The sequence below is a fragment of the Monodelphis domestica genome, chromosome 3, assembly GCF_027887165.1.
Source record: "Monodelphis domestica isolate mMonDom1 chromosome 3, mMonDom1.pri, whole genome shotgun sequence".
Taxonomy (NCBI): Eukaryota; Metazoa; Chordata; class Mammalia; order Didelphimorphia; family Didelphidae; genus Monodelphis; species Monodelphis domestica.
In genome coordinates, this window is record NC_077229.1 from 511,044,850 (window position 1) to 511,058,587 (window position 13,738).

Below are 13,738 nucleotides of genomic sequence, written 5' to 3' on the forward strand. Positions count from 1 at the left end.
TATGCTACATGAGACAAAAAATAGCAAGTTAAGTACAAATTCTGAAATACAAAACTTGAGAATAAGCTCCTGAAATTCACTGTACCTTAATAAATGACACACCCATTAAGGAGAGTTTTTCTCTCTTATTTTATTTTATGAAGTTCAAGATTTAGGGCATATTCTGAAAAATAATCATTTGCACTTTTATTTTTTGTATTGCTACCACTACATGAACGTATTCCTACATGTGTACACAAACACACACATGTAAACACACAGGCTATTATAAACAGGGCCTAGAACTTAGGATATACATTTTTACATTATTGGTTTAAAATCAATTTCAAACTATACTTTTCAAAAGCAGATCTAATTAAAATATCTAGCCTTTGAAATAAGGATAATTTTGGATTTCCTGTGGGTAATTGCTATTTTGAGGTTGTTCTTTTGAGAATAATGAATTAATGCCATATGTATGAAGAAAAACACATTAATATGCCCCCATATATTGTTTGTTTTTTAAACCCTTACCTTCCATCTTAAAATCAGTGACTATGTATTGGCTCTAAGGCAGAAAAGCAGTAAGGGCTAGGCAATGGGGGTTAAGTGACTTGCTCAGGGTCACACAGCTGGGAAGTGTCTGAGGCCAGATTTGAACCTAGGTCCTGGCTCTCAATCCACTGAGATACCCAGCTGCTCCCTCAAATATTGTTTTAAACATGTGAGTGAAGCTTCCTAGCTCTGAGACGCTGAGTAAGTCATTTAACCCCAATTGTACCTTTACTGCTCTTCTGTCTTGGAACTGATAGTATCAATTCTAAGACAGAAGGAAAGGGTTGTTTTGTTTTGGTTTGGGTTTGGTTTTTAATGTGGGTGAGAGAATGTGGGTGAGAGATGAAGATAGAGAAGGAGACAGAGACAGAAATTTTAGAGAGAAATGAAAGATAAATAAATGTTAGAGATAAATAAGGGTATATGCATGTATATGTATGAATAACTAAATTCATCTTTGATGCTCATAAGAAATCACAGGTTTAATTGATACATATTGACTTTAGGAGAAAGAATTCCTAATGAATTCATTGTGGAACAATGACAGAAAGAGGGAAAGAGGTTTAGAAAGAGAATGGAAACTTATCCAGAGTTTAAGGCAAACTCATACTTTCCTGAATAGTAGAGTTTTACAGAAAGCATATTAGCTTTCCACTGTGTCTATATCAATTGGATTAAAAAATCAAGTGATAACAAAGAAGCTGCAAGTCACCATGTTTTATGGAAAATTTGTTAACTGGGGAGGCAAAAAGTCTTAAATGGAAAAATGAACCATTCCATCTAGTGATCCTAAAGTACTTCCAGCCAAAATAGCAGTGAAGGAATCTTCAGACACACTGGGCCCCTTGAAATTAGAACTTTAAATTACTCTTCTATACATTTCCATGTAAGTGCCAGTGATGTTGGCATAAAAGAAAATTTTTGGTAGATTAGAATTCATTTTAAATAGAAGCTTTTCATTAATGGAAGTATATCATTTTCTTAATTTTATATTGCTCTAAATGAGTATTTCACATTCATAATACATTTAACCTTCATTTGCTATACATACTATATGCTACTGAGCTACTGTAATTATGGTACTGCTGATGTAAGTAGTCCAAATCAGTTTGGATGCTGCCTACATTAAGACTTTAGAGAGGCAGCATGTCACTGTATTAATAATCCAACAAGGGAGTACTATACATGAATTATCTACTACATGACTCATCCTCTGAGCCATTAGCCCAGTAGTTGCACAATAGGATCAGAGGATGCAGCATGCTAAAATCTCCCCCAAATGCTGCAGTATCCCTAAATAGTTATCCAAGGGTAATTGACTTAGACTATTCTCCCGCTCACCATTTCTACCAAGTTGCATGGTGTCAAACGGTAGCACTGGCCGGTTTCAAATTTAAGTTTAGGGGAGACATGAGATACCGATCAAAAATATTTTTAAAAAATTGGAAATCAATAATTCTATTCTCTACCTCATATCTAGAATCCTCCCAATCAAACCATCCCCCACCTTTCTAAGACGTGGGTACTCTCAGAATCACAGAATATTAAATAAAGAAGAGATTTCAATAGTCATCTCTTTCTTACCCCTATAACCTAAATATCACACCCAACCAAAATGGTTACATGGATTATCAAACATTTAAAAAATGAAAGAAGAAAGTTAAGCATTCCTATATGAATCATTCTCCTCCAACCATCTTCCAAATCTCTTCCTCTTTGTCCCCCAAGCTCTTCATTGCTCTGAATTATACATACCCCAAAATCTTAAAAATGATTAAATGATGGGGTAGGGACTATATCATTTGTGAATCAGGGCAGGATGTGTGGATGTCTAGATGGATACAGTGTTAGGTCTGGAGTAGGGAGGACCTGGCTTCAAGTATGGTCTCAGACACTTCTTAGTTGTGGGACTATGGGCAAGTCACTTAACTCCTGTCCTTTGCCCTACTCTTTTAGAGTTGTTACTAAAACAGAAGTAAAGGGTGTGTGTGTGTGTGTGTGTGTGTGTGTGTGTGTGTGTGTGTAAAGGTGAAGCAGGGAAATATAGTGGAAGAGAGTTAGTTTCCATTTCATTTTACCAGTGGTTTATGAAATTTTGAAAATCTGTCCATTCCAGGCACTATGATCTTGCCTCTGCAGAACTAATCATCCCCAATGTAGTCTACATTAACTATGGATTCATCAAAATTCTGATTGATATCTTGAATTTTCCTCCACTGATTCCACTACCTTGCAGTAGAAATCTCAGGTTATGACAATTTTTAGCCATCATAACATGATAATCTTAATCCCAAAGTGAACCATTGCTTGACAGCAAGGTATTTAAATCCAGCATCCCCAAGAGCTAATGCTGAGCATTAAAATTCTCCACTTGGTGATCAGGAATTCTAGAATCCAAGGACTTAGCCCACTCACTGAGGCTTCCCATTCCCTGCACCCTGCAGGGCTAGAGGAAAGTCTCTCAAGCTGGAGGAAAAGGTAACTCCAGACCCGCACTACAGTAAAAAATCCTTATTATTGCTATGTCATCTCTCTTCCCTAAAGTTTAGGATTCAAACAATTTTATTTCCTACAGTCTTCCAATTCTATTTCCCTCCATGACAACTTCCAGGACTCTTTGGCTCCCTACAAAGTTGACTCATTTTACAGAAACTCTTACTAGCCATAAATGACCTTGTAAAAACATTTAAAAAGAGCTTCTTACAATAAGTTACTTGCTAAAAATGAGAAGTCAGGTTTATTCATATTATAGTAGTATACTTCCTTCAATTACACCATAAATTTGGGGTACTGTATGAAAATTTCAGGTGACAGGATCTCAAAATTAGCTGTCTGATTACTATACAAATAAAATGTGATGAAATCTCTGGATTAACTGGTTTTAGAACATAAAATTGTAGAACTTTAGATCTTAGAGGTCATCTAGTTCATTTCATTTATGAGCCAGAACCTTCAATGATTACTAAATAATTGATCATCCAGCCTGTTTAAAGACCTATTGGAATGGAGGGCTGACCACTTCCTGAGGCAGTTTATTTTTGAACATTTAAAGTTCTTAGGCATTCCAGGTCTTAGAAAGTTTCTTCTAATGTCAAACCTAAAACAGACACTTAACAAATTCTACCCCAGCTCCAATATTTGCCCTTTGAAGCTAAGCAGAGCATCTTTTCCACGTAACAACCCTTTAAATACATAAAGATAACTATCCTGTTAATCATTCGTCTTTTCTTCTGCAACCTAAGAATTCTTGGCTCTTTTAATTTATCTTCTAATAAGATTTTAAGAAATCTAAGTCATTGAAAAAAATGTTGCACAGAACACAGTCAGGGGCACAGACCTAAGGCAGAGCATTAGTGACTATTCTCCAAGTTGACATCAATCTCCACTCTTTGCATCTGATCATTCAACCAGTTTGGATAGTATTCAACCATACTTGTGAACAGAATCTCAATAGCTCTACAAGGATTCATGAGAAATTTTAAGGGCCTTGTTGAAATCTCAGGTCTTTGTTATTTACTTGATCCACCATTTTTGTAAACCCCTCAAAGAAAGAAAATGAGATCAGTTTAGTGTGATCTTGTCCTTGATGAACTTACACTGATGTATAGTAATTATGGCTTGCCACTCTCCTTATAAACTATTACTTCAATATTTTTACAAGGAGCTTCCTATCTCCACATTAAGGAGGGAACCTCTGATGACAAACATCAGGTGAATCATGAAACTAGGTGATGTGTACTCACCATAAGTATTTATCCCTGTGAAGGAGGAAAGCCAAGGCAAAGTTCAAGTCATTCAGGGATTTCCTATAAATGGTGAGGTTTTCCACATGCTCTGGTTTGAGGATGATATGCTGATGGAGTCTAGTCTCAAAACATAGGAGAGCATCTTGGAATTCTGTAAACCCTCAAAAGGGTTTGGTATAAGACAAAAAGGAAGTTGAGAAAGCATGTCTACTGCTTAGATTTCCACATGCAATTGGATGAATAGCCTTGGCCCACACACACATATGTGTGTGTGTGTGTGTGTGTGTGTGCATATATAATATATATGGGACATATAGTAGAAATGGACAACAAATTGGTCCCAGAGTTCATAGGAAGAGGAGTTGTATTGGGGGTTCCAAGAAATTGCAAGGCTGTTTTAATGACCCCAAATTTCCCATGAAAGCAAAGGTCAATATTTAATAGCAATTTCCCCCCAATATTTCTACATGGAACTGATGAATGGAATACAATAAGCTCTAAGGAATTAAAAAGGAATACAACATGAAGGAATATAAGAAACCCATGGTTGGAGAAAGAAAGCTATAGCATACAACAAATGAGGAATTTCTGAGAAAGCAGGAAAATAGACATCATATCATAGAGAAGGTGAATTGGTGGGAAAAGGGGGTGAAATATGGACAAAGTATTCTAGTGCTGCCTTCAAAATGGAGGGGAGAGAAAAGGTAAATAAACATTTATATAGTGCCTACCATGTGTCAGGGACTGAGCTAAGTGTTTTTGTAAACATAATCTCATTTCATCCCATGTTATAGTTGAAGAAACTGAAGTAAACAGAGGTTAAGGGATCTACCCTTAACCAGGGTTACACAGCCAATAAATGTCCAGGCCAGGTCTTCCTTATTCCAGGTTTTGTGCTTTATCCACTGTGCCACCAGCTGTCCCAAGAAAAAGTGAAGATTTCCAACAGATTGTATAAACCTCTATGATGAACTTATGAAAGCCTATGAACAAGAGTCATATGGGACTGGCAGTCATTTATGGATTGAAATCTATGAATGAACTTTCAAATTCATTAGACCACAAATCCATTTGAATATTTGAAAATGCACAAACCATTTCCCCCAAGAGACTCTTTGAGAGAAATATTATTTCATTTTTTATTTCCATATCCTTAGCACTATGCCTGGAAATTAGTCAGTGCTTGGTAAATAAGTGATTGGTCAACTGATCAATCCCCAACACTTTGCCAAGGCACCTACAACCCACACAGGAGAAGTCAAGTGGAAAAAGAATGCCTATCATTCTCATTATGCTTTTGGATAAACAGTTCAAAAAGTTAATCCCACAGTATATGCTTCATGGACATGCACTGTAGATGGACAATGAGCTGAGCTCAGAATTAAAAAGATGGAAGGCAACGGGATATGTGTGTGTGTGTGTGTGTGTGTGTGTGCGCGCGCGCGCTTATTCCTAGGCTTATTCCTAAAACCAAAATTTATATTTTACTATCATATCAATATTCTTTCTATTATGCTGTATGTCTATTAAATCACAAAATACTAAAATAACCAAGGAATGAAATTATGGACAACCCAGTGGACAAGGAAGCCTGTACAGTGGGCATAAATAGGCTACAACATCTTACTAATGATTTTAAGAAATTAAAATAATACAAAAGATGTCAAAGAGATATATGGGCAGAAAATAAGAAGAATTAGTCTTGAAGCTAGAAGAAGGCAACAGGCCATAAGGTCAAAAATTTAGAACTGGAAGAACCTTCAAGGTCATCCATTAGCTTTTCTTCTACAGATAAAGAAACTAGAGGGTTAAGTGAATTGCCAAAAGCCACACAGCCGATAAATGACAAAGTCAACCTAGAACTCCTTCAAAAGTCTTGCAAGAATATTAATAATATGGAAATAGGTTTTGATCAATGACACATGTAAAATCCAGTGGAATTTGTTCATTGGCTACAAGACGGGGGAGGGAGGGAGGGAGGGAAAGAACATGAATCATGTAACCATGGAAAAATATTCTTAATTAATTAATTTTTTTAAGTTTTGCAAGGCGTGAGAGGGGGGAAATTACATATGTGTGTGTGCTTATATGTGTGTGTACTCATGTGCATGTAGACATTTATATATTTCTAAATGGAATTAGGCAAATGTATAAAAGAAAAAATCTCATCTAGCTCAATTTTAGATGGTCCTAACCTACTCAGCAACATAGACTATATTGGGTGTGGATATCACTAGAACTAACGCTAAGGCAGAGGCAAAGGTTGGTCACTGTAGCCTTCCTCATTGACTTTCAGAAGACTGGCCTCCCTCTTTGTGTCTTCTTCTTGGATGATATTCAGAACAAATTAAGATCTGCAATATTCAAGAATGACCCCTGGTGCTGCCTTCCCACTGGTGATGTCTTTTGGCTTGAGCATAAAATGGATTTGAGGCAGAGGTGCACAAAGATTCCAGTCCCACTATCTCTTCCAGAGTCATTCAAGTCCAAGTTAAAGGGCCAGATGGCTGGTGATGGCTCAGGATGCAGTGGATGGCCTTGGCTTCTTCAATGTAAACAGACTCTAAGCATTCCACAGTGCCTGCTTCTGCCCCCTTCATGGCCATTGGAACAAATTGTTCTCATCGGAAGTCTCCACATGCCTGGAATAGATGCCCACCCCCCAATTCACCTATGATTGTTGGTTCCCTTTACTTTGGTTTAGCCCACCTACAGAGAACTTTTACTAGAGAATGGCCCCCTATACGCATGCCAGTTTCTTAGAGCCTCAGGTGAGAGCTGGGTGGCAAGTGAACACCAAAGAAAGAAAGGAGCCCCATAAAGGGCTTGGCAAACCATCTCCCGAGAGGCTAGTCTTCTCTGAACACCTGATACACCCTGACGCCTGGATCAGACCCCTCTGAAAGATCTCTATAGCACATGAAACATTTTACCAAATTGCTCCACAAAATAAGTGATGATCTGAAAGTGCCAACAGTTCCTGACTAAAAATATTCAGGCTTAGTTTCTTCCGATTTTAATGGGGGAAAAAGGAACGGGGCTTAGAAATAAACATTAATGTGAAAATAAATTCTATTTTTAGATGATTTAAATTCCTCTCCTAAGATTTTTCTCCTAAGATAGGTTCTTTAAAGAGTTAATAACTATACTGTTCATAGTCTCAGGGCTCATCAGACTCAGACCACCCACCCTCCGATAACGGCAACGATACTATAAATCTGGCCACACTAGATCATCTTCTCTGCGTTTCCCCCACCGACTCCCCAGCCTGCACCATCTGGGGTATCAGTCTCCTGTTCCAGCATGAGGCAAGCTTGACACACATACCACCCAGAGCTGGAGTGAACAAACAGTACAGCAGTGTGCCTTGAAATCAATAAAGTCTGGAGGAGGCTGTCCCGGATGACAGCAGCTCAGCAGGCACTCATTCTCCTCACAAAAAGCATTGATCCAGGGCTTTCTTCAAAATTGGCCGGAGTCGAGTCGGAAGCCCCATGTGGAGGGCCTGGCTGCAACAGTTTTCATTGGCTCAAGTGGAGTTCCCACAACACTTAGAATTGACTTCATTACCCCAGAAGCTACTGTGGCAAGATTCCATTTGGATTTCCCTCTAAATAAAGCTTCCATTCAACTGCCCAAGATGAACGCCTAGGACATAGCATTTTATTTTTACATCTGTCTTAAGGCAGTGATGAACACTAGATGGAGAGGCAGAAATATCTGGGTCATGGACTCTGCCATTTACTAGTTGTGTAGCCCTAGAAAAGTCACTTAAACTAAGCCAGTTTTCTCATCTGTCAAGTTGGAATAATAACAATAATAAAATAACAATGAGACAGCTCAGTGGTGCAGTGGGAAGAGCACTGGAAAGGAGTCAGGAAGACTTGAATTCAAATCCAGTCTCAGATACTAGATGCATGATCTTTGGCAAGACACTTTTTCCTCAGCTTCCTCACCAGTAAAATGGGAACAACTGGAGCACCTACCTTGCACAGATTCTGTGAGGATCAAATATTAATTTAAGTATTTAGGACCACAGTGCCTGGCACAAAGTAGGCACTACATAAATATTTGTTCCTGTCCCTCAATAATAACTTTCATGGCTATCTTATAGGGTGGTTATCAGGGTTAAATTAGTTGATGAATAGAAAAACATTGTACAATACAGACCGTAAAGGATGAAATAAATGTAACTTGGTTGATGGGGAGCTGGTGGAAACAGCACTCAGATGGCAATCACCCTGGCACCAAATGGCAGAAAGTAGAGTCTCTGATCCCTCTTCTCCCACACACTTGATGTGAGATCCCTAACTTCATTGATTCACATCTTTCAAAGTTGGTTTACCTCCAGAGAAATGCAGATCAAAGCATACTTTAAAATTTTTAAAGAAATTTTAAAATTTCTTTTTGGCTGTGTTTTTTTCCCCAATGTGACTAATATGGAAATATGTTATACATGACTGCACATAGCTAATCTCTATCAAAGTGTTTGCCTTCTCAAGGATGGGGAAGAAGAGAAAACGCAGGAGAGAATTTGAAACTCAAGGTTTTTTTTTTTTAATGTTAAAAGCTGTTTTTACATGTAATTGAAAAAATATTGTGAAAGAAATAAAAGTTGGGTTTATTCCTTCTGCCCTGTCCATTCCACAGGGCAGTCGTGGCCTTGAAGAAAGGTGAAACAAATGGATTTTGGAACAGATGCTGCATGAGATGTCTGTGGGGTGCTTTTCTTTTTGTTTTATATATATTATTATATATATTATATTTTATATATATTATAATATATATATTATAAGGTTATCTAATGCATTGCCCCTTTCTCTTGATATCTGTTGTCTTCCGTCCCCAGATTATTCCTTAAGAGGAAAAGCAGAAGGAACCTGAAGCTGAGTAGGAAACAGAGAGGAGGAGGAGAGAGGATGTTATGCAGGTAGGTAGGTTATTGGTAGCTGAACCCAATTTAGAGGAAGCGTGCCAGAAAAACATTGGTTAAGAGAATTTCTTCACCAAAAAGTCGGTACACCAACTTACTCACTGGTTTTATTTCTTTTCAATTCTTTAGAAGAGAAAAGGAAGGGGACCAAAAAATGATGCCAGTGGACAACCTTTCCAGAATGTTTCCATTCTCCTCAGAACTGACTGCAAAGCAGCTGACTTGGAGCATGTCAAGTTTCTGGCAGAGCTCTGCAGTTTGAAGTTAGAGCTAGATGGCTCTGTTTTTAGGAAGCTCTTTTTACAAGAGCTTTACTGTGCAGCCTCCATCTTGGGATGTGAATTTGATAGAGACTGATAGAAAGCCATTACTACCTCAAATGCTATTTCTTTATTTCCAATCCTCATAACTCATATTGCAGGAACATAGAAAGGCATTCATAAGTACAGCCAATTTCCAGTTACCCACATTGCAAATTTCCATGAGTGCTCTGCCATCATTTTCCCTCCTTCCCTTCCACTTCCCCCACTTACAGGCTGCCAAAATGGTTCCAATCTTGCTGTAAGAGGATTAGTTGCTATATTCAGTTATCTGTACCCATGTTGTGCATGAATAAGCAAGGTTTGACAGTATAGGGGAACAGCAATTGTCAATTTATTTTTTAAACCCTTACCTACCAAGCTTGGAAGGGTCTGAGTTCAATTTTGAACCCAGGACCTCCCATCTCTAGGTCCGACTCTCAAGCCACTGAACCATGTAGCTTCCCGTCTACGTCTACTTCTAATCCTCACTCAAAGTTCCTTTTGGTAGGCTGTTAAAAGACTCCTCTAGGGGCAAAGAGTTCTCTCTTTTCTGTATGCATTTAAGTAAAAAAAAGCAATAAGTAATGTACGAATCTAGGCAGAGAGAACACCAGCAGTCCACTCTCCCCACCTAGGTAAAATGGAACCATGAGCGCGTGGTTCGGCTATTGCTTCTGTCTCTTTTGTGACTACTCTTACCTACCTTAGGAAATGAGGATTAAAGATAGAACAGACTACACTGCGACTATTTGAGCTTTGAAAGATTGTGAAAGTGCTAGGGACCTGGGAACAGGAATCCAAGTCAATTTGCTGGCAGCTAAGACCAGTTAAGAAGCAATCTATTTGGCCCAACAGAGCAGTGGATTGTCTGCTCCAAGAGGGAACCACTCACCCACATGAAGTGAAGTTTGTAGAGTGAGGGGTATCAATTAAAACTCACCTCACTGTGTGACCCTGGGCAAGTCACTGAACCCCAATCGCCTTATCCTTACCACTCTTCTGCCTGAGAACTGATACTATGAGAGAAAATAAGGTTTTTTAATTATTTTTAATAAAAACTCACTTCTTTCTGGGACTGAGGTGGTAGAGGGGTGGGGAAGAATGTTCTCTACTTTTATCCTTTCACTATCTCTTCAGTAAATATCTCTTTACAAAAGTTAATTGATTTTTATTGATTAAATTATACTAGACTGCTAATCATTAGCTTAATAAGTTATACTAGAGAGATACTAATTTGACTGGTGATTGATATCAGGGAGAACAAATAGAATGAGTGGGGGCTGAGTCAATAGCACTAGGAAGACATTTCTAGACCCTTTGGGTTATCTTTAGGACTCTGAGGGAGAGATGTGGCTAAACCTGACCTTAGGATGACTTAGAATAAGAATGCAGAGATTATAAGGGCTACACTTAAGTTGAGTTTTCAATGAATATTTTTAAATATTCTTTCAATTCTCTGTGAGCAGCCATGGAAGAAGAAGAAAAAAGTCTGTCCCGTGATCTCCAGGACATCAAGTCTCAAGCAAAACAGCCAACAAGGTGGTATTTGTGGGTATCCAGAAGCTATTTAAAAGCTTCTTTGAGGTTATGCATGGAGGGAGAAGAGGGAGCCAATCACATGTTGAGAATGAAAAATAACAAATGTACAACCTGAGTTATAGTAACATTTTTTTTCTTTTTATAAATCAAAGGAATCTATAGCACAATGAGTAGCTATTCTACAGGGCTTTTATAAAAAAGATACAAAATGAGAGTCATCATCGTGTGATTTGGACCAGAGGAAAGAGAAAACACCTTAATAGTTTCTTCAAGTCTCAAATGTCTCCCTTTTCCAATCCATCCTTCACAGCTTACAAAAATGATTTCCCTTAAGTGTAGGGCTGACCATGTAATCACACACACACACACACACACACACACACACACACACACTTAAATTCCAGGGGCTCCCCATTGCCTCTAAATAAATATGCCAAGTATAAATTCCAACTTTTAAAGCTACAAAGCTATTCTTTGGCCCCAATATGTCTTTCCAGCCTCATTGTACATTACTCTCCTTCTCATTCTCTGTGGTTCAGCCAGACTTGTCTTTCTTTTGGTCTTTACACATGACAATCTAATAGTCATAACCACAATAATAACAATGTGGCATGGGCATTGTATCCCCAGAAACTCAGGCAAACTATTGTCAGGGAAATTCCTTTGCTCTCTTACAACCTCTTGACTCCTAACCCAAAACCTCTAATAACTCCTATAAAATGCTGAGAGGATTCTCCTCCTTTGATCCTCCTTTAGATTTAAGATGGACCCAGAGATGCACCTCCAGGCTACACCTCGATTCTATCGGGCTGTATCTCAGACATCTGTCTGTTCCCTAAAACCAAAGAATCTTTTATGAGGGTCATTCTCTGTGTCTCCAGGCAGACCCCAGTCAGATGGCCAAACCCCTGACCGAATGCCTGAGGGTTTACCACTCCAGAGTCACGTCCACACCATGACACAGTATCTGTTGTAAAGAGTATAAAATCCCTGAAATTGATGTTGTCAGGGGGACAGCCTTTCCATCCATGCTGTCTTCCCAAGGAACAGCCTTCCATTTTGCTGTTCCACCTGTACTATCCTCCTGGCCATTCTCAACATAACTCTCTAAATGAATAAATTTCTCTTTTTATTTTTAAGCTAAGTTTTGGAGTCTTACATTCTTGCAGAAAGGTATCCTTCCCGAACCCCAGGGGTGCACCTCTTCACCCCCACAACAAATGGATGGTTTTCAAAACAATTCATGTATGTTAAATGATTTGCTCTTCACTACCTACTAGATGTGTGCTATTATCCCTATTATATAGATTTTTCCAGTATTATGCAGCCAAGAAGTATTTGAGGCCAGATTGAACCCAGGACCTGCCAGTCTGTAGATCTGGCTTTCAATCCATAGAGCCATCTAGTTGCCCCCTTGTGCAATAAATGAATTAGAAATTCAATTGATGTCTTCAGGGAACCCTGAAAATCATTAGTGTGGCCTGAAAGTTTAAGTGAACAAAGAGTCAAAACATTAATACATTACATTACATACATTACATTACTACAATACATTAAAACATTAATACAAACATTTCTTGAATACCTATTATTTACATACCAGGCTTTATTCTAGGTCTCGGAATACAAAAAAAAATTATATATATATATATATATATATATATATATATATATATATATATATATATATATATATATATATATATATATATATATATATATATATACTGTCCACACTCAGTTAGTTTATGGTCTTTGGGAGTTTGGGGCCTTAAAGCAGGCTGGTGAAAACTATGAATCTCTTTTCAAAAAAAATTTTTTTAATAATTGAAGGAAATTCTAAATTTTATTTAAAAGTTATTAAAAATAGAGATGTGATTTTTTTTTTCTCTTCACATAAGAACTCACAGACCTCTTGAAATCTCTTCTAGTTCCATAAATTTTAAGTTGAGAATGCCTGGTCTAGTGGAATTATTATATTTTTATCTTAATGCTAAATTTCTCAGCCTGAAACAATTAAGTTCCAGTCACACCCTACAGTCTGGCTTTCGGGATACTGTATCTGTTTGTCATTTGCAAAACGAGTGGAAAGAAAGCAAATTCCCACTTTTTATAGGGAAAATCATGCTGGTATTTGTATTAAGAGATCAAGACATATTCTAAGTGTTTCTATAGCATCCATATTTTGTCAAAAATTCAAATGACTTTAAAATTTGGGTCTATCCTAAAATTTGAGCTTTAGACCTAAGGAACCCTGAAAACCATTAGTGTGGCCTAAAAGTTTAAGTGAACAAAGAACCAAAACATTAATATTTTTAAGTTAGTGAATATAAGTGCCTATAAACTTGAAATTGCTCCTACTTAAAAGGCACTTTTACAGAGGGTTGGAACATTACATTCACAGATGATATCTTTTAATACTTTTTGAGTTTTTAAAACTGTTTTATTATAATCCCATGAGTCAGCACACACTGTACTGCAGATGGATTCAAATACAGAAGTCAACCCTTTGGGGTTTAAAAAATAAAGGCCTGAAAACAAATTCAGAGGTTCTTAATATGACTCACAGTTTCAAAATCTGACACCCCCCCCTACTCCCTACTGAGCCCCAAATCTGTTTACCAAATAATCAAGGCTCTTTAGTAAGATTCTATTGTTTTGAGAAGGTATGAGGTCTGCTTACT